Source organism: Monodon monoceros, unplaced genomic scaffold (genome assembly GCF_005190385.1).
Source record: "Monodon monoceros isolate NGI ecotype Baffin Bay Population unplaced genomic scaffold, NGI_Narwhal_1 Super_Scaffold_13, whole genome shotgun sequence".
Classification (NCBI taxonomy): Eukaryota; Metazoa; Chordata; class Mammalia; order Artiodactyla; family Monodontidae; genus Monodon; species Monodon monoceros.
Window position 1 is genome coordinate 23,884,907 of NW_021703769.1, and position 18,477 is coordinate 23,903,383.

An 18,477-nucleotide genomic window follows, 5' to 3' on the forward strand; every position below is an offset into this window, starting at 1 on the left:
CTGATATTAATTTCTCCATTTTATGGATGTGGAAATTGTGGTTCAGAGACATGAAGTAAGTTGTCCAAGGTCACCCAGCTGATAGTTGGTAGATCCATGATATAAAAGCACTCTGTTTGACTCCAAAGATCATGTCCCTCTCTTCTTTGAAAAAAAAAACTATTACTTTATCTGATTACAGATGTAACCATCATTCAAATATCAGACATTTCATAAGTATATAATAGAGATGATCCATGCCTTCAAAATCTCAACTTTTCAAAAAACCTCATGGGCAATAATTTAGTATGTATTCCTCCAACTACTTTTTTCTGTAGATATATATTATCATTCTATTTAAAAGTAAAAATGGGATTACATTGGTCACAGTGTCTACAACATCCATTTTTTTTTTACTTACCAGTATAACATGGACATTTTTCCATGTCAATATCAAGATACATGGATTTACCTAATTATTTATAACAATGCATCCATAGGTCATTAAACAGTTTAACCAGTTTCCTATTGATGGATATTTGGGTGGTTTCCAATGTAACTTTGAATATCCTTGCCTGATATCTTTAGGTGCTTGAGTAACACCTGTGGTCATACCAACTCTCCTACGCTGTCTTTCAAGTGATGTTATAGGACCTTCCACGCAGCAGGCTTTTGGGGTCATTTTACTTCTTAAATATATAAATAGGGCTTCCCTGGTGGCGCAGTGGTTGAGAGTCCGCCTGCCGATGCAGGGGACATGGGTTCGTGCCCCGGTCCGGGAAGATCCCACATGCCGCAGAGTGGCTGGGCCCGTGAGCCATGGCCGCTGAGCCTGCGTGTCCGGAGCCTGTGCTCTGCAACGGGAGAGGCCACAACAGTAAGAGGCCCGTGTACCGCCAAAAAAAAAAAAAAAATATATATATATATATATATATATAATGACAGGACAGCTTTGAATAAAAGATTTGTTCAGTGGAACAATTCTTGTATATCAAAGCAAAATTCTGATATCTCGGAAAACCTGTTTCTCACTCAGTATATGAAATATCATATTTTATCCCACGAATATTTTCTTAAGTGTCTACTCTGTGCCGTGCACTGCCTGATGCACTGGGAACACTGATGAACAAGACAGACAAGGTCCTTGTTCACCTGGACATTATATTCTTAATTACTTTTACTTTATTCAGGTTGTACTATCTTGATCTACCGTAGAAAATATAAATTTACCTCATATTGAGAAGCTAACTTTAGCTGACTATGAAATAAGGAGATAATAAGCTTAGAAATTTAAAGAGTTTTTATGACACATCTCTCACACCTCAAATAACTCCAGGATATACCTGTTTGCTTCTTAAGTTGGATGTTTTTGGTATTTCTTTCATATTTTAGTTAAGATATGAAGCTTCCTAATTTCAAAACTTACTACACTACAAAGTTATAGGAATCAAAACACTGTGGTACTGGCAGGAGGATGAACATATCAGTGGAATAGAATTGAGCGTTCAGAAACCTATCTATGATCAATTGATTCTTCACAAGGGTGCCAAGATCATTCAATGGAGAAAGAATAGTCTCTTCAGCAAACTATGCTAATACAACTAAATATTCACATACGAAAGAATGAAGTTTGACCCTTAACTCATACCACATACAAAAAGTAACTCATAATGGATCGAAGGCCTAAATGTAAGACTGAAGACTATAGAGCTCTTAGAAAGAAACATTGAAGTAAATCCTCATGATTTTGGATTTGGCAATGGTTTCTTATATATGACACCAAAAACACAAACAACAAAAGAAAAAAATAGATAAACTAAACTGCATCAAAATTTAAAATTTTTGTGTATCAAAGGACACTGTCAAGAGAGTGAAAAGACAACCCCAAAAATGAGAAAAATGTTTGCAGCCAAATACCTGATAAGGGTCTAGTACCCCAAATAAATAAAGAACACTTACCGTTAAAAGATGGGCAAAGGACTTGAAAAGACATTTCTCCAAAGAAGATATACAAATGTCCATCAACAAATGAAATGATAAACAAAATGTGGTATATTCATACAATGAAATATTATTCAGCCATTAAAAGGAATGAAATACTGATATGTGCTACAACATGGATGAACCTTGAAAACATTATGCTAAGTGAAAGACGCCAGACACAAAAGGTCATGTATTGTATGGAGTATCTAGCATAGGCAAATATATAGAGACAGAAGGCAAATTAATGATGCTTATGGATGGGAAAATGGGGGATTGGGAGGAGGGCAATATCTAGATATCTAAGGCTTTCTTTTTGATGATGAAAATGTTCTAAAAATTTGACTGTGTTGATGGTTGGACCTATCTGGTTGTGACTATACTAAAAACCATTGAACTGTACACTTTAAATTAGTGAATTGTATAGTATGTGAATTGTATCTCAAAAAAGCTGTTTAAGAAAGACAAAGAATATGTCAATATCAACTACAGCTGAACACATGCAAACTCTAAAACCCAGCAATCCTAGCCCTAGGTATATACCTAGCAGAAAATTATACACGTTTACCCAAAGACATGGGCAAGAATGTTCATAACAGTACTATTAAAAATAGAACTAGGGGGCTTCCCTGGTGGCGCAGTGGTTGAGAGTCCGCCTGCCGATGCAGGGGACACGGGTTCGTGCCCCGGTCCGGGAAGATCCCACATGCCGCAAAGCGGCTAGGCCCGTGAGCCACGACCACTGGGCCTGCGCGTCGGAGCCTGTGCTCCGCAACGGGAGAGGCCACAACAGTGAGAGGCCCGTGTACCACAAAAAAAAAGAAAAAAAAAAAAAAATAGAACTAGGGACTTCCCTGGTGATCCAATGGTTAAGAATCCACCTTCCAATGCAGGGGACGCGGGTTCAATCCCTGGTCGAGGAACTAAGATCCCGCGTGCCATAGGGCAACTAAACCCACACGCGGCAACTAGAGAGAAGCCCGTGCACCGCAACTACTGAACCCCATGTGCTCTGGTTCCTGTGCACCACAACTGGAGAAGCCCACGTGCCACAACTAGAGAGAAGCCTGAAACAAAGAGCCCAGGCAATGAAGACCCAGCACAGCCAAAAATTTTTAAAAAGACCTAAAGTGGAAACTGAAATGCTCATCATCAGTAGAATGGATAAATAGTGACAAATTCAGATAATGAACCATATGAAGCAATGAAAAGGAACAAACTACAACTACATGCAACAATATAGATGAATCTCAAAAACACAAAATTGAGCAAAAGAAGCCAGACTCAAAAGAGCACATTTTGTATGCTTCCGTTTATATAAAGTTTAACACCCAATGAGCCTAATCTATGAAGTTAGACGTCAGAATATTATTTACTTTCAGGGGTGTGGGTAATAACTGGAAAGGGAGAACAAAGGGGATTTTGTGGGGCTGGTAATGTTCTATTTCTTGATTTGGATGTTTGGACATGTGTGTTCGTTTTGTGAAAATTCTTCAGGATTTACACTTATGAATTGTGTATTTTCATGTCGTTATGTTATACTCTAATAAAAAGTTTTAAAATTTCAGAATATTTTTGAAATCAGGTTTTTTTGTTTGTTTTTTATTCTTGGCTGCGTTGGGTCTTCGTTGCTGTGCACGGGCTTTCTCTGGTTGCGGCGAACGGGGGCTACTCTTCGTTGCATTGTGCGGGCTTCTCATTGCAGCCGCTTCTCTTATTGCGGAGAACGGGCTCTAGGCACGTGGGCTTCAGTAGTTGTGGCACGCTGGCTCTAGAGCACAGGCTCAGTAGTTGTGGTGCACGGGCTTAGTTGCTCCGCGGCATGTGGGATCTTCCTGGGCCAGGGCTTGAACCCATGTCCCCTGAATTGGCAGGCGGATTCTTAACCACTGCACCACCAGGGAAGCCCTGAGATCAGGTTTTTAAGTCCTAAGAATACTTCTCCTTTTTTTGGTGGTCATTTCTTGATACTATTCCATTTTTTTCAATTGTGTAGTTACCACTCTATTTCTATTTTTCAATCTTTTCTTCCTAAGAGCAATCTTTTTCCTATTGTCTGAAAATTGTTGAGCTGATTTTGTAATAACAAGGCACTTTACTGCCATCTACTGGTAAATTACCATAATAAAGTTACACATTACAATGTCTACCAGTGAGTGGCACCCATTTACAAGTGATGTCCTCCTGCAAGACACCATTCGCCTAACCAAATGTGATAGCCTTGTCATTTGGCACTGTTGTGATGAATCCCACAGACAGTAGAATGTTATGCTCTCTAAGTGACTTTATTCTTTCTTCATTTTTTTCCTGTTTGATGTTGTTCTTAAAAACATGGTTTTAAGTATTCACTATCAATCTTATCACTGCAAAGCTTAAGCCCATTGGACAAACATATAAAGATAGAAGTTCAATAAATGCCAATCAAATTGTTCACATCAAAGAATAATTGATTTGCTTTTTCTTTATCTAAATCTGAATCCAGAATAGTCCTTGATGTCTTAGGACTGTTTTGTGAAATAGCCTGGTAACCTCTTCAGAGGCCTCTATTAGTCTGCTGCTTGTTGAGGCTATCATAAGTGCTAGGCACTCTTCTAAACATTTTATATCTACTAATTCATTTAATCTTCTAATCCTCATCTGTAAGGTACCCTTATTATCCACACCTTGCAGATGAGGCAACTGCAGCACAAAAAAGTGAAGTTATATTACAGGTGATGATATTACAAAAATACTTTCTTTGGGGAGCTTATAGTCTGTTGGGAACACAAAACAAAATAAAAACCATGTAAGGATTTACAAACCAACAAAATAAAGGAAAAAATACTTTGGACACTATAGGATGAGTCATTTTTCTTCCTGTTGGTCCAAGTTCCCTCATCTGTATGACGAGAACTTTGGATTTGCTCAAGGTCTCAGAACTTGAGGATTTTGACTTCAGAGCCCAATCTTGTAATCACTGTGCTCTACCTAGTGCCATTTCATGGCCTGTTTCTGTTCCTTTGCTGCCTTCATGTGGCAACAAATATCTATGTTACCTATGCTCCTGCTATTTTCACCTATGGGATGTTTAGGTGCCCAAATGGGCCCCTGGCTGCTAGCTCCCTACATCCTTGCTAATACCAGGAAAACCTCCTTTGGTTTAAGGACATGAATAATAAGGCAGAAAAAATGAGGATATTGGCTTAGGCCCTGGCATATTTTTTAAAATTGTGATTAAAAAATATATAACATAAATTTTGCCATTTAACTATTTTTTCAGTGTATAGCTCTGTGGCACTAAGTACACCACATTGCTGTGCAATCATCACCACCATCCATTTCCAGAACGTTTTTTATCTTTCCCTACTGAAACTCTGTACCCATTAAAGAGTAACTCTCCATTACCCCCTCTCTCCAGCTGTTGGCAATCAGTATTCTACTCTGTGCCTATGAAGTTGACTACTCTAGGAACCTCATGTAAGAGGACTCATATAATATTGTAGTTGTCCTTTTGTGACTGGCTTATTTCACTAAGCATAATGTCTTCAGGGTTCACCCATGTTACAGCACATGCCAAAATTTTCTTCCTTTTTAAAGCTGAATAATATTCCATTGTATGTGTATGCCACATTTTATTTATCTATTCATTTGATAGACACGTGGGCTGCTTCCACCTTTTGGCTATAGTGAATAATGCTGCTATGAACATGGGTGTACAAATATCTGTTTAAGTCCCTGCTTCTACTTTTTTGGGGTAAATATCCAGAAGCAGGATTTCTGGATCAGATGGTAATTCTATATTTAACTTTTTGAGGAAACGTCAAACTGTTTTCCACAGCTGCTGCTGTGGTAGTAACACAGGAACGTAGGTAAAAATTTATTAGGTATATACTTCAGAGGTTTGCATTTTCATGTATGTAAATTATACCTCACTTTTTGAAAGTTAAAAGAAAAAGCTTAAAAATTTTTTTCCAGGCTCTTGTAAATCCTTTTGATGTTAATTTCATGGGCTCAAGTGCCTGAGGTGCCCCCTTTTGGCCACCTGTGGTTCTCTTTATTTTTCTCTGCCGTTTTGGGCTCAGCACAGTAACAAATATTTACTGAGCATCTCCTCTGTGCCAGACCCTGTGCTATGTGCTGAGGAAACGGGGGTAAGCAAATTCGATAATGTTTCCCTCATAATGGAGTCCACATCCTCATGGTGAAGACAGGCAATAACCTAGTGAGTCCTACTGAGGACAAGTAAGAACCTGCCTGGGGAGTCCTCAGGGAAGATGTCCTTGGGGTAGTGATATTTGAGCTGGGATCTGAAGGCTGATAAATTATCTAAGGTGGTGGTGGGGGAACCATTTCAGGAGGAAGGATCAGCATGTGCAAGGGCCCTGAGAAGGATGGAAGTACAATGTGTGAAGATCAATGTAGTTACAGTCCAGAGAGCGGGGAAGAGGGCCCTGAGATAAGTCTGGAGATGTGGGAAGGGCAACAGTGAGACATCTATTTGGCCTTTAACTTAAGAGCAATGTGAGTCATCAAACAGTTTTAAGTAGGGGAGAGACATGATCAGATTTCTGACTTAGAAACATTATTCTGATAGCAGGGTGGAGAACAGATTGGAGGGGAGCCAGGGAGAATGTGGAAAGGCCTTAGATGGCTACTGCACCAGTCGAAGCACATAGTGTGTACTCAATAAATATTTGTGGAATGAAAGGACTCCTAACTCTTTTTCTTAGATGAGACCAATATGTCTGAGCTGTGTAATCAGCTAACAATCCACCTGCTCATCTATCTAACATGATGCTTGTAATATACCCTTAACTGCCATTTTACAGATGAGAAAGCTGAGGTTGAGGCAAAGAAAATCGCACAACCATCAAGAGTGAAAGCCAAATCTGAATCCAGGCCTGTATGACAGACATCAAGCCCAGTGCTGGGGAGGCCTCTTGATATTTGGGGAAAGGGGAGGGGGGCCACACTCCCCTGTACCCACGAGCTTTCTAGGGTGACAGTGACGGGAAAAAGTAGAGAGGGACTTATAAGCAAATAATAAAGACTAAAGGTTATCTTTATCACCATTAAGGTTGTTAAATACTATGTATCAGGCACTCTGCCAACTGCTTTCCATGCTTTCCCTCATTTCCTCTTTGCAAAGACTATTATTATCTCCATATCTCAGGTGCATAAACCGAGGCTTGGAGAGTTGACTTGCCCAAGGACACTCAGCTAGAGAGCTCCTATAGGACTGTGCAGCGACTCCAAAGTGGGGGCAGCAGCCACTGGCGATATTACAGCTCCAGGAGACAGACAAACCCATTGAATCCTGCCTGTGAGCTCTGCACCCATGCGAACTGGCGCACGATCTGGCCCGCGCGGCCCCGCGCGGCCCCGCGTTCCCGGAGACGTTTGGTCACGTGACCACGGCCCCGCCCCCTGTCGGCCCCGCCCTCTCCCGCGCTCCCTCCCTCTCTCCCTCCCTCCCCCTCCCTCCCCGGCCCGGTCCGGCCCATCCCCCTCCCCGCCGGCTCCCTGAGGCCCAGCCGGGTCGGGCTGCGGGCGGCCGGGTGCCGACGGCCGGACAGACGGGCGCACGCGAGGACGGACGGACGGACACACGGAGGGCCGCGGGCACGCACGGCCCGGGCCGGTGCTCCGAGGCCCGCCCGGGAGGGCTGGGGCCGCGCTCAGGTGAGGTGACGGCGACGCGGGCCCGTAAGGGGTGGGCCCGCTGGGCGTCTGCGGTGCCGGCCCGGCTGGCTCAGCGGGAAGGAGGCGCCGCCCGGGCCCGGCGCGGGAAAATGGCGCCGGCGGACCGTGGAGCACGGCCCCTGTGCGGGCCCGGCCCGGAGCCGCCCCGCCCGCCGCGCTCGTGTCCCCGTCGCCATGTTGGGGAGCGGGCCCGGGGCCTGCGAGCGCGGGCGCTGGGGAGAGCTGTGGGTCCGCAGGGTTGGGGAGGGTGCGGGACACGGTGTCTGGGGCGCTGAGGGAGTGCTGAGCCAGTCGAGGTCTGCACAGGGTGGCGCTCCAGGTCCGAAGAACTGGCGGGAGCCGGACGTGTGGTCGTGGACGGGGTCGCGGAGAAGGAGCGTTGGGTCCAAAAGGAACCGGGGTCAGGATCCGTGGGGTTAGGGGTGCAGGACCTGGAGCTGGGTTAGGCCGTGGGACCCCAGGCTGGCAGGGTGCGGAGGGGCGTGGGATTTGAGTTAAGGCTGTCAGGGCTGGGACAGTTCTTTGCGGGGGGTGGTGAAAGGGTTGATTAGAATTGGGGGCCCTTTCGGTACTGAGGCAGTTATCAGATTGGGGTAGTCCGCAGAGTCGCAGGGCAAGTCCGTGTAACTTCCAAGGGACTGAGGACATATATGTCCCCAGGATCCTCCACTCCTTATTGGCGAAAGCAAAAGAAAAAAGTAAGGCTTTGATGAAGAAGAGAAGGGGGATTGAGGTTTGGGTGTAGGAGCTGGCCAGCAAAAGGGATGCAGAGTGGAACTGGTGTGCAAGATGAGAGAGAGCCTCCATCAACTTAGGGAGTTTGTGTCTTTAAAAGGAGGGACCGGGCTATTTGTGGGCGGTGACCCAAGGTGTCTTCCCAGGAAGGGGACAGCCCACTGTTTTTTAAGAGCAGTGTCACCTGGGGAGGTCATCAGAAAGGCATTATCGAAGCTGGTGAGAATGGTAAAGGAGTGAATGTGTAAAAACTACAAAGTCCTTGGATCATGTAACGATTGATTTCAGATCATGTAAGTGATTTTCGCTGAGACACAAAAAGGTAAAGTTGACTTCTCAAGATCTTACCAGTAAATGGCAGAAGTAGTACTGGAATTCAGGCCTGTTGCCTCCTCATTCACCACCACGCCTTAGAGGAATTTGCCAGGTGGCAGAAAAGTGTTAAGAAGTCAAGTATGGCAGCGTATAGCAAAGAAGTATTAAGTAATTTATTTTATTTTTATGGTGAGTTTGTCAGTACAGAAACTGAGGGGGATACAGGAAAACTATAGGTAAACATCTGTTTGATCATTTCTAGTTCACTTCCATAGGTGCAAAGAAGTTATCTTCAGGATCCTTTTGACTTATAACTTTGTAGAGTTTTAAGAGATGCTCCTTCTCTTCTAGGTGTTTGCTGTACAGCAAAGGGACACAAAAAGCCTTAAAAAATAACAGTGAATAAGGGTAAAGACCCAGGATCTCTGTCATGACCAAACTTTTTTTAAAAATTAATTAATTTATTTATTTTTGGCTGCATTGGGTCTTCGTTGTGCGGGCTTTCTCTAGTTGCGGAGAGTGGGGGCTACTCTTCCTTGCAGTGCGTGGGCTTCTCACTGCGGTGGCTTCTTTTGTTGCGGAGCACTGGCTCTAGGCGCGCGGGCTCAGTAGTTGTGGCTCGTGGGCTCTAGAGCGCAGGCTCAGTAGTTGTAGCACATGGGTTTAGTTGCTCCATGGCATGTGGAATCTTCCCGGACCAGGGCTCAAACCTGTGTCCCCTGCATTGGCAGGCGGATTCTTAACCACTGCACCACCAGAGAAGTCCCTATCATGATCAAACTTTAATTGAAGTTTGATCATGATAGTGAAGAGTTCAAAGTCCCCATGGCTATGAGAGAGTTCTCAGTCATGATATAGTAGTCCCAGGGCTCCCATATAATCAAAAAAGACTTTGAACAAAAAGGTTATGAGGATGTTCATAGCAATAAGATTTTCAGTATATGTTCAATACCCTTATACAGCAACACAATTCATTTGTTTTGGGTCTTTCTAATGCAGGAAGGCCTAATCTTGTCTGTACCATGGGCCCCTTTAGCATCTAGCGAAGCTCATGAATCCCTCTCAGAATAATATTTTTAATTGCATAAAACAAAATACATTGGGTTATAGAGAAACCAATTATGTTGAAATGCAGTTAACAGAATATACAAATTGTGATATAGTAATATAGATATACTTCTTTTTTTGCGGTATGTGAGCCTCTCACTGTTGTGGCCTCTCCCGTTGCGGAGCACAGGCTCCGGACGCGCAGGCTCAACGGCCATGGCTCACGGGCCTAGCCGCTCCGCGGCATGTGGGATCTTCCCGGACCGGGGCACGAACCCACGTCCCCTGCATCAGCAGGCGGACTCTCAACCACTGCGCCACCAGGGAAACCCTAGATATACTTCTTTATCAGCAAATTAAGAAATCAGATCTAGTGGTGGGTCTGATAATTATATCAGATGAACATAAATAATTCTTTAAGACATCTGCAATAACTGTAATATGATATGAAGATACCTGTGATTACTGTGGCAGAATCACAGATACTGCTAATACCAGAATGGTTTATTGCCTACATTCATATTTGAAGAAAATGGTAACTTTCAGTTAGAGGTTAGTGAAAATAAAGAGGTAATTTTTTTCCCATCGAAGTTCACAGACCCCCTCCCCACCCGCCCCTGAATTCTGTCTGTGGACTCCCATCTATGAGCCCCAGGTTAAGGAACCACAAAGGATGTCTTCCATTCAACAGACATTTACTATGTGCCAAGATATCTATTATGTCAACCATTATGCTAGGCTCTGAGGAGTCAAAGGTCTTTAAGGCAGGGCAGGGTCTTTTCAGTTTGGATATTCAGTCCCATGAGAGAAGTGAACAAGTAAACAGTGGCAGTTCAGGGTGTTAAATGCCAAAGGAGAGTTATCATAGGTTCTGAGGACACAGGTAGGCATGTCTTTGCTCTAGGAATCAGTGATGGCTTTGTAAACTAGTGAGACTTGAGATGTGTCGTGAAGGGTAGAGGAGTTTGCCGGATGCAGAATTGGAAAGAAGAGCTTTCAGGTAAGGGCGTGCATTTTCAGGAAATGTAATTTAATGTGGTTGGAGTATAGTGTGTGTGTGAAAGAGTGGTTGGAGATGAGACTGGGAAGGTTGTTTGGAACCTGGTTGTGGAGGACCTTGCTAAGGAATTTGGACTGAATCCTTAGCTTTTCGAGAGGTATTCAAGGCTTTTAAGAAGCGGAGTTACGATGGGAGTTACGATGAGGTTTAATTTTTAGGAGGTAAATGGATGTGTTTTGCAGGGAGGGTAGACTGGGAGATCAGGGAAGAAGGAATGAGGGAATGAGGGCCTGAACCAAGGCAGAAGCTGTGAGCATTGAACAGAGTTAGAATTTTCAGGTATTGATATAATTACATTGTGAGTGATGAGAGAGAGGGGTAGTTTTTTAGATTTCTAGTTTGGGGTGGTGGCTGTCAAAGAGGTTAAAAAAAAGGGTGAAAGGAAAGTGAGTAAGAATTGTCATAGATAATAAGGGAGAAGATGGTTTTTGGTAGAATAATAGACTTTTGGAAACCATTGCAAAGCTGTCAAGTGTGATGTCATTTATTGCTTGAGGATATCATATGTGTCAACAGTGAAAGACTGGGAAAGTATTCCTAGAGTATAGGAAAATCATAGTTATCAATGTCAGGGGTTGGCAAACTATGGCCCATAGGTCAAATCTGTTCCACCACCTATTTATGTAAATAAAGTTTTATTTCAGCACAGGCACACTCATTTACATATTGTCTTTGGCTGCTTTCACGGTACCAATGGTAGAGTTGAGTAGTTGTGACAGAGAATATATAGCTCACAAAACTGAAAAATATTTACTTTCTGGCCATTTACCAAAGATGTTTGCCAGTTCCTGATCTGTGTGTCTGAATGTTGGACATTAAACTTCTGATTTACCATCCAGTTCCTACATGAGAAGAAAAACCATCTTGACACTGTCTTTCTGGCTGGGTTCCCCATGCTCTGCGTATCTGCAGCATGACGTGAACCCTGAGTATTTTGTTTTTATTTATTTATTTATTTAAATATTTACATTTATTATTATTTTTTAATTAATTTATTTTATTTATATATTTTTGGCTGCATTGGGTCTTCGTTGCTTCGCACAGGCTTTCTCTAGTTGCAGCAAGTGGGGACTACTCTTCATCGCAGTGCACGGGCTTCTCATTGCAGTGGCTTCTCATTGCGGAGCACGGGCTCTAGGCATGCGGGCTTCAGTAGTTGTGGCACGCGGGCTCAGTAGTTGTGGCTCGCAGGCTCTAGAGCGCAGGCTCAGTAGTTGTGGCGCACGGGCTTAGTTGCTCCGCGGCATGTGGGATCTTCCCGGACCAGGGCTCGAACCCATGTGCCCTGCATTGGCAGGTGGATTCTTAACCACTGTGCCACCAGGGAAGACCCCCACCAAGTATTTTATATTGGTCAGTGATGCCAAGGTTTACTGTTTTGGGGTCCACTGTGGCAACTGTGGTTAGTGCCAGGTTTTTACAGTTTAGACCTTGCTGGGGCTTGTTTTGTCATTTTTCTATTGGGTTGTCTTTTTCAAAAGATTTCTTTATATTTTCTGATTATTAATCCTTCCTTGGTTATACATATTACAGATACCATTTCCCAATTTGTTGCTAATCTTTTTAAATCTCTAAGCTGTCTTTTGTTAAGAAGTAGAGACACAGATGTAGAGAACAAACGTACGGACACCAAGGAGGGAAAGTGGTGGTGGGATGAATTGGGAGATTGGGATTGACATGTGTACACTAATATGTATAAAATGGATAACTAATAAGAACCTGCTGTATAAGAAAAATAAATAAAATTCAAAAATAAATAAAATGGGAAAAAAAGACGTTCTGAATTTTAACAAAGTCAAATTTATCTATCTTTTCTGCCCCCAAGATTTTGAAGTTATTCTTTATATTATCTTTTTGAATCTCTACTGTTTTGCCTTTTATGTTAGCTCTCTATCTGGAATTGACTCCTGTGTGTGGTGTGAGGTAGGGTCAGTTCATTTTTTCCTAAGTACAATTAATTTTCCCAGCACCATTTATTGAATGGCACTTATTTTCAAATTGTGAGCTCTTTTTTGGTGAAGTCTATCTAAGGTCCTGTTTCCAGCTCCACTGCTTGCTCATTGTGTACCTTGGACAAGTTGTATAACCTCTTTGTGCCTCAGTTTCCTTATCTTTAAAATAAGAATAATAAGAGTTTTTGTCAGGAGTAAGTTAATTCATGTAATGTGTAGAACAGTGTGGCATCTAGAAAATGTTCAATAATATTAGCTGTTGTTTAGCATTATTGTTCATTTCAGATTCCTAGGCACAGAGTGGAAGCTCAATATGCTCAACACAGTTGTAGAATTAACTTGGTTTTCAGGTCAAAACAGAATGGCTGACAGATAAGTGTTGCAGGAGATGCTTCCAAGTTGCTGTTTAATTTTAGCTGCTGCCTTAGACTATCTGCTGGAATGGAACTCCTCCCTGTAGTTCTTTGCAGTCCTCACTACTCTCTTGCTTTGTTCATTTACTTTATCATCCTATAGGCATTTGATTTTCTGGTTCTAACTTTACCAAAGTTTTAAATATTACCTCTCCTAAACCAATAAATGACATACTGAGATACTGTCAGGATGGCCAGAAATTAACAAATGAGTTTGTGAGCAGGTAAAAACTAAAATCTGTTTCTAAGGCTGAATCATTCTTGGTCACAATGAATAAATTGATAATTGAAATTAAAAGATGAGATGAAATCCAAATCATTGAATATTTAGGCATCTACTATGTGCTGGGTACTGTATTAGAAATTACCACATTGGTAATAGAAAAGAAAACTAGTTGACCAGCTTTATGAAATACTACAGAAGAGATCTTTTTACTTGTGATATGGAGCTATTTTCCAAGAGAGCATTTGGATGACAGAGAGGAAATATAGGCATTTATTCACTTGTCAAACATTTATTGAACCCTACCACGTACATTGGGCTAGAACTCTGCAGAATACAAGGATTAATCTACCCAGGATTTCATGTGGGGTGTATATATAATGTGTTATGGAGCTGGGGTATCAGAGGATGGTACCTCAGAGGTGGCCTCTAAGCAGGACTGCCAAAAACGGTTAGGATCTTCATACTTAGAGATGAGACAGTATTTTTCCAGGCTGAGTGAAAGCATGAGTGTAGAGATGGGTGTTTAGGAGATAGTAAAGAGTCTAGTTTGGTTGTTGATCAGGACTGTCACAGGGCTGTTGTTGAAGTTGAGGCTGGAAATGTAGATTGAACAACAGCAATAGTAATAGCGGTAGCTCTCATTTTTTACTTGCCAGATAATGTGCCAGGAATTTCATAAGTGGCATTTCATTTAATCCTCACAACAACCCTGTGAGATAGGCACCAATTTTTATCCCCTTTTTATAGACAAAGAAACTGAGAAATAGAACTAACAATTGACAGAGAATGAATTTGTGTCTAGGCAGTCTAATTCCAAAGCCTGTATTCTTAGTCTCTGCATGCTATATACATGGAAGGCTTTGAATCCTTTTCAGTTCCAGGCTGAGAAGTTTGGAATTGTTTGACTAGGTAATGGGAAGTCATCTAAAGTTCTTGGCCATACGGTGACATAACGAAATCTGTACATTAGGAAAGTAAGCCTGGTCGTGGAGTGTAGGAGCAGCATGGAGAGAAAGGAGAGATGTGGAGCTAGTTTACTCGATCTCCCTCCTCACTAGATTGTTTGTTCCTACGGGCTGGGGCTATATCTCTCTGTCTCTATCTCCCTTCCTTCAGCTCTGGTGTCTACTTATTGTGTTGTCTGGCACATTTATTTATTTTTAAAAATTTAATCTTTTTCTACCTTACCGTGTTCTAAAAAGGACTTAAGGTCGCTGCCCAGGAGCTCAGTAAACATTTGCTGAGTTAATTAATAAATGACTAGAAGTATATATAGATGTGTACATAAAGGGAGTACTAAGGCTTTGTTGAAGGTAGTAAATGCAGCCTTATAATTTGGTGATAAGCTATGTTTTATATATAGGCCCTATAAAAGCAAAAGGCCAGAACCACATCTTTTTTAACTTGTGAAGAATTGTATATTCTGTGTCAGAATATTAACAATCAGTTAATATTAACTATGTTAGTTAGAAACCCAAAAACTCAGAAACAGAGAGTAGTATAGAATGGTGGTTGTCAGAGGCTGGGAGATGGGGGAAATGGGGAGATATTTGTCAAAGGGTATAAACTTTCAGTTATAATATGAGTAAGTTTTGGGGATGTAACGTACAGCATGGTGACTATAGTTAACAGTACTGTATTATATACTTGAAAGTTGCTAAAAGAATAGATCTTAAATGTTTTCACCATACACCTAAAAATGGTAATTATGTGATGTGATGGATATGTTAACTAACCTTATTGTGATAATCATTTCTCTATATATGTGTATCCATCTCATTGTACACCTTAAACCTACACAATATTGTATGTCAGTTGTATCTCAATAAAGCTGGGAGAAAAACCATGTCAGTTTTAATAATATTAATGATCACCAAATTCAAAGGTTATTCACACTTTAAATAGATGTTTAGCTTTGTGTTCAGCATTAATCAGCTGCAAATCCCTCCATACGCAAAGAGGCGACAAAAGTTACCAGTAACCAGCTGCTTTACTGACACTGAACCTGTTGAATATCAGTTCCATAGTACCATTTATGTACATTTTCTAAAGATCAGTCAGCAGTAGTCTCTCACAGGAAGAAATACTCGTTGCAAATTTGTGAATCAGATTCCTGTTTTGGATTTTACTTCGGGAAATTATTCATAAGATTAAGTCCCTTGCCATAATTTTAAATGTTAGTTGGAAGTAATTCTGTGTCCCTTCTGTAAAATACAGACTTTAAAAATTCAAACATTTGGAGAAATTCAAAGACACTGGTTAACTACCAAATACCAGTAAAGGTAGGAAGATGTTAGGTAAACCAGCATTTGAGTAAACTTAATAAGACAAGTCAATGGACCTTAAATAGTGGATTTATCAAGTAAACATTCTTTTCCATTGTGGATATTAGCTGTCGGTAGTATGTACATATACATGCATGCACATATCGATGTGAAACATATTGATATAATTAATATAAGTACATTTGAATTTAGAGATGCTTCCTAAAGAAAATGAACCTTCATCTGAGTTCTTTTAGGTTATGTTTAACTCTTCAGTGTATGTGGAGATAACTCATTCAGAAGCATTACAATCAGAATGAATAACTGTGTAGAAAAAGTCAGTATATGTTGACTGCCTACCACTGTGGAGGGCTGTATACAGTTGATTAGTTTCTACCTTCCAAGAATCAAATTCATTTGGGGAAGTGAAGTGAACATAAAAAGAGGGGAAAGCGTGTTTTAAATGAAGTAGTATGTGCTGTGGGAGTCCAGGAGAGATCACTTCTACTTGGAGAATCAGGGAAGACTTCTAGAAAAGGTGGTGTATTAGTTTCCTAGGGCTGCCATAACAAACTACCACAAACTGGGTGACTTAAAACAACAAAAATTTATTCTCTCACAGTTCTTGAGGCTAGAACCTGAATTCGAGGTGTCAGCAGGGCCACGTTCCCTCTGAGACTTCCATCAATTCTTTTTAAATTTATTTATTTATTTTTGACTGTGTTGGGTCTTTGTTGCTGTGCGCAGGCTTTCTCTAGTTGCAGGGAGCAGGAGCTACTCTTCGTTGTGGTGTGCGGGCTTCTCTTGTTGCAGAGCACGGGGTCTAGGCGCACAGGCTCAGTAGTTGTGGCTCACGGGCTTAGTTGCTCTGTGGCATGTGGGATCTTCCTGGACCAGGGCTCAAACCCATGTCCCCTGCATTGGCAGACAGATCCTTACCACTGTACCACCAGGGAAATCACGAGACTTCCATCAATTCTTGACAATTCTTGGTTTGCGACTACATCACTCTAGTCTCTATCTGTGTTGTCACAGGCATTCTACCTGTGTCTCTGTCTCTGTGTGCAAATTTCTCTCTTATAAGGGCACCAGTCACATTGGATTGGGGGCCTACCTCATCTTAACTAATTGCATCTGTACTGATTCTGTTTCCAAATCAGGTCACATTCTGTGGTACTGGGAGTTAGTACTTTAAATATCTTTTGGGGAGACAGTTCAACTTAAAACAGGTGACATGATACAGAAGTATTAAATTTAAATTTACTTATTAAATGGAAGAGTAAAATTGCAACAAAATGAGTTAGGGAAAAAAGAACCAGAGGAATAATGGACACAGGAAAGCATAAGGAATATTTAGGAAATGAGATAGAGGAGTCTGGTTTGCTGGTATATTGAGGAGTTGTGAGGAGATGAAGCCAGAGTATTATATTGGGTCCTAGACGCCAGATCTAGGATATTTGAATGCTGCTGAGTGGGTAGTGTGTGGCAGCAGTATAGCCCTGCAGAATTTTGAAATGGTGGATAACTAATTCAGACTTTGGATAATTAATGCAAGCTTTAGGAAGATTCTACGATCAGATGAACATGGATGAGTAGACACCCTGAAGAAAAACAGATGGTCAGTGATTTAACACACCCAGCCTCCCTCATTTGCCTATGCCAGTAACTTTTCACCAAGACGGTCAAGATATTCCTCATATGTAAAAAACAAAAACACCACAACAACAAATGAGAGTTTTACTAGCCTCTTGGTCAGTCATCTGTGGGCATTGAGATACATCTGCTTTTTAAGATCTCTATTCTATTCAAAAGCCTCTCTGTGGATTTAAATATTGATAATCGTGTTCTTCATTTTCTTTCAAACCTTTCTTCAAAATCACCTATTTTCCATCGTATTTTTTACCTCTTGATTTTTCTCTGAACGCTTTTCAGTTTTTCCATCTCTTTTTAAAACATCTGACTAATGGAAAGAATTGAGGAAGATTATGTACTATCCAAGCCAATGATACCTTGTTTTTCTGTGTCCTTTAAATGATAGTTATGTTGACTTTTGTCCACAATAGGACTGTATTCAAATTGTCAATATTCATTCAAATTGTGGTCAGCAGTGCTCAGGTGCTTTTCCTTATTTGTGCCCAGGCATTTCTTCCTGATTCTATATTTGCATTGCTTATATTTTCTCTAAGAGCACGTGTTTTCATGAAATTTCTAAAATTATGTTTAAATATTACAGACAAACACATAACGTCCTAGTCATCATATGCATACAGTCTTTTCATATAGTTTTTTTTTTTTTTTGCGGTACGCGGGCCTCTCACTGTTGTGGCCTCTCCCATTGCAGAGCACAGGCTCCGGACGCGCAGGCCCAGCGGCCATGGCTCACGGGCCCAGCCGCTCCGTGGCATGTGGGATCTTCCCGGACCGGGGCACGAACCCCTGTCCCGTGCATCGGCAGGCGGACTCTCAACCACTGCGCCACCAGGGAAGCCCTCATATAGTTTTTTATAGTCTTCTTTCATTTGGCCTTATATTGATATACTTTTCCACATGTCTATATAGTTAACATTTTTAATGAATAGATAATAAAGTTTAAATACTCTCTGGTTATTTGGCATTTGGATGATTTCCAGTATGTTTTTATTTTTGATTTGCAATTCTAAATTATACTGCTGTAACCTTTTTATAACCGCCCCCCCCAATTTTTTTCTTAGAGTATGTTCCCTAAAATAATTCAGTTAGGTCTAAGGATATCACTTTTTAGCCATATTGTTATTCTGTAGAACAACTACCAGTTGTTAATATTAGATTTTATAATTTTTTTCTT

At 41.4% G+C, this 18,477-nt stretch overlaps 1 protein-coding gene across 9 annotated transcripts in view; it reads left to right on the plus strand.

Moving 5' to 3' along the window:
• The first annotated feature begins 7,457 nt into the window (after window positions 1–7,457).
• NCOA6 (nuclear receptor coactivator 6) overlaps window positions 7,458–18,477 on the plus strand; it is a 98,131-nt gene continuing 87,111 nt past the window's right edge. For 6 of the 9 annotated variants that reach the window (XR_003793078.1, XR_003793077.1, XM_029219961.1 and 3 more), the window contains exon 1: window positions 7,464–7,620. The gene's annotated coding sequence lies outside the window, so the exon portion shown is untranslated. Of the gene's footprint in view, window positions 7,621–8,568; window positions 8,699–18,477 lie in introns of those variants that run through there. The other 3 variants (XM_029219962.1, XM_029219964.1, XM_029219963.1) reach the window with 2 other exon arrangements.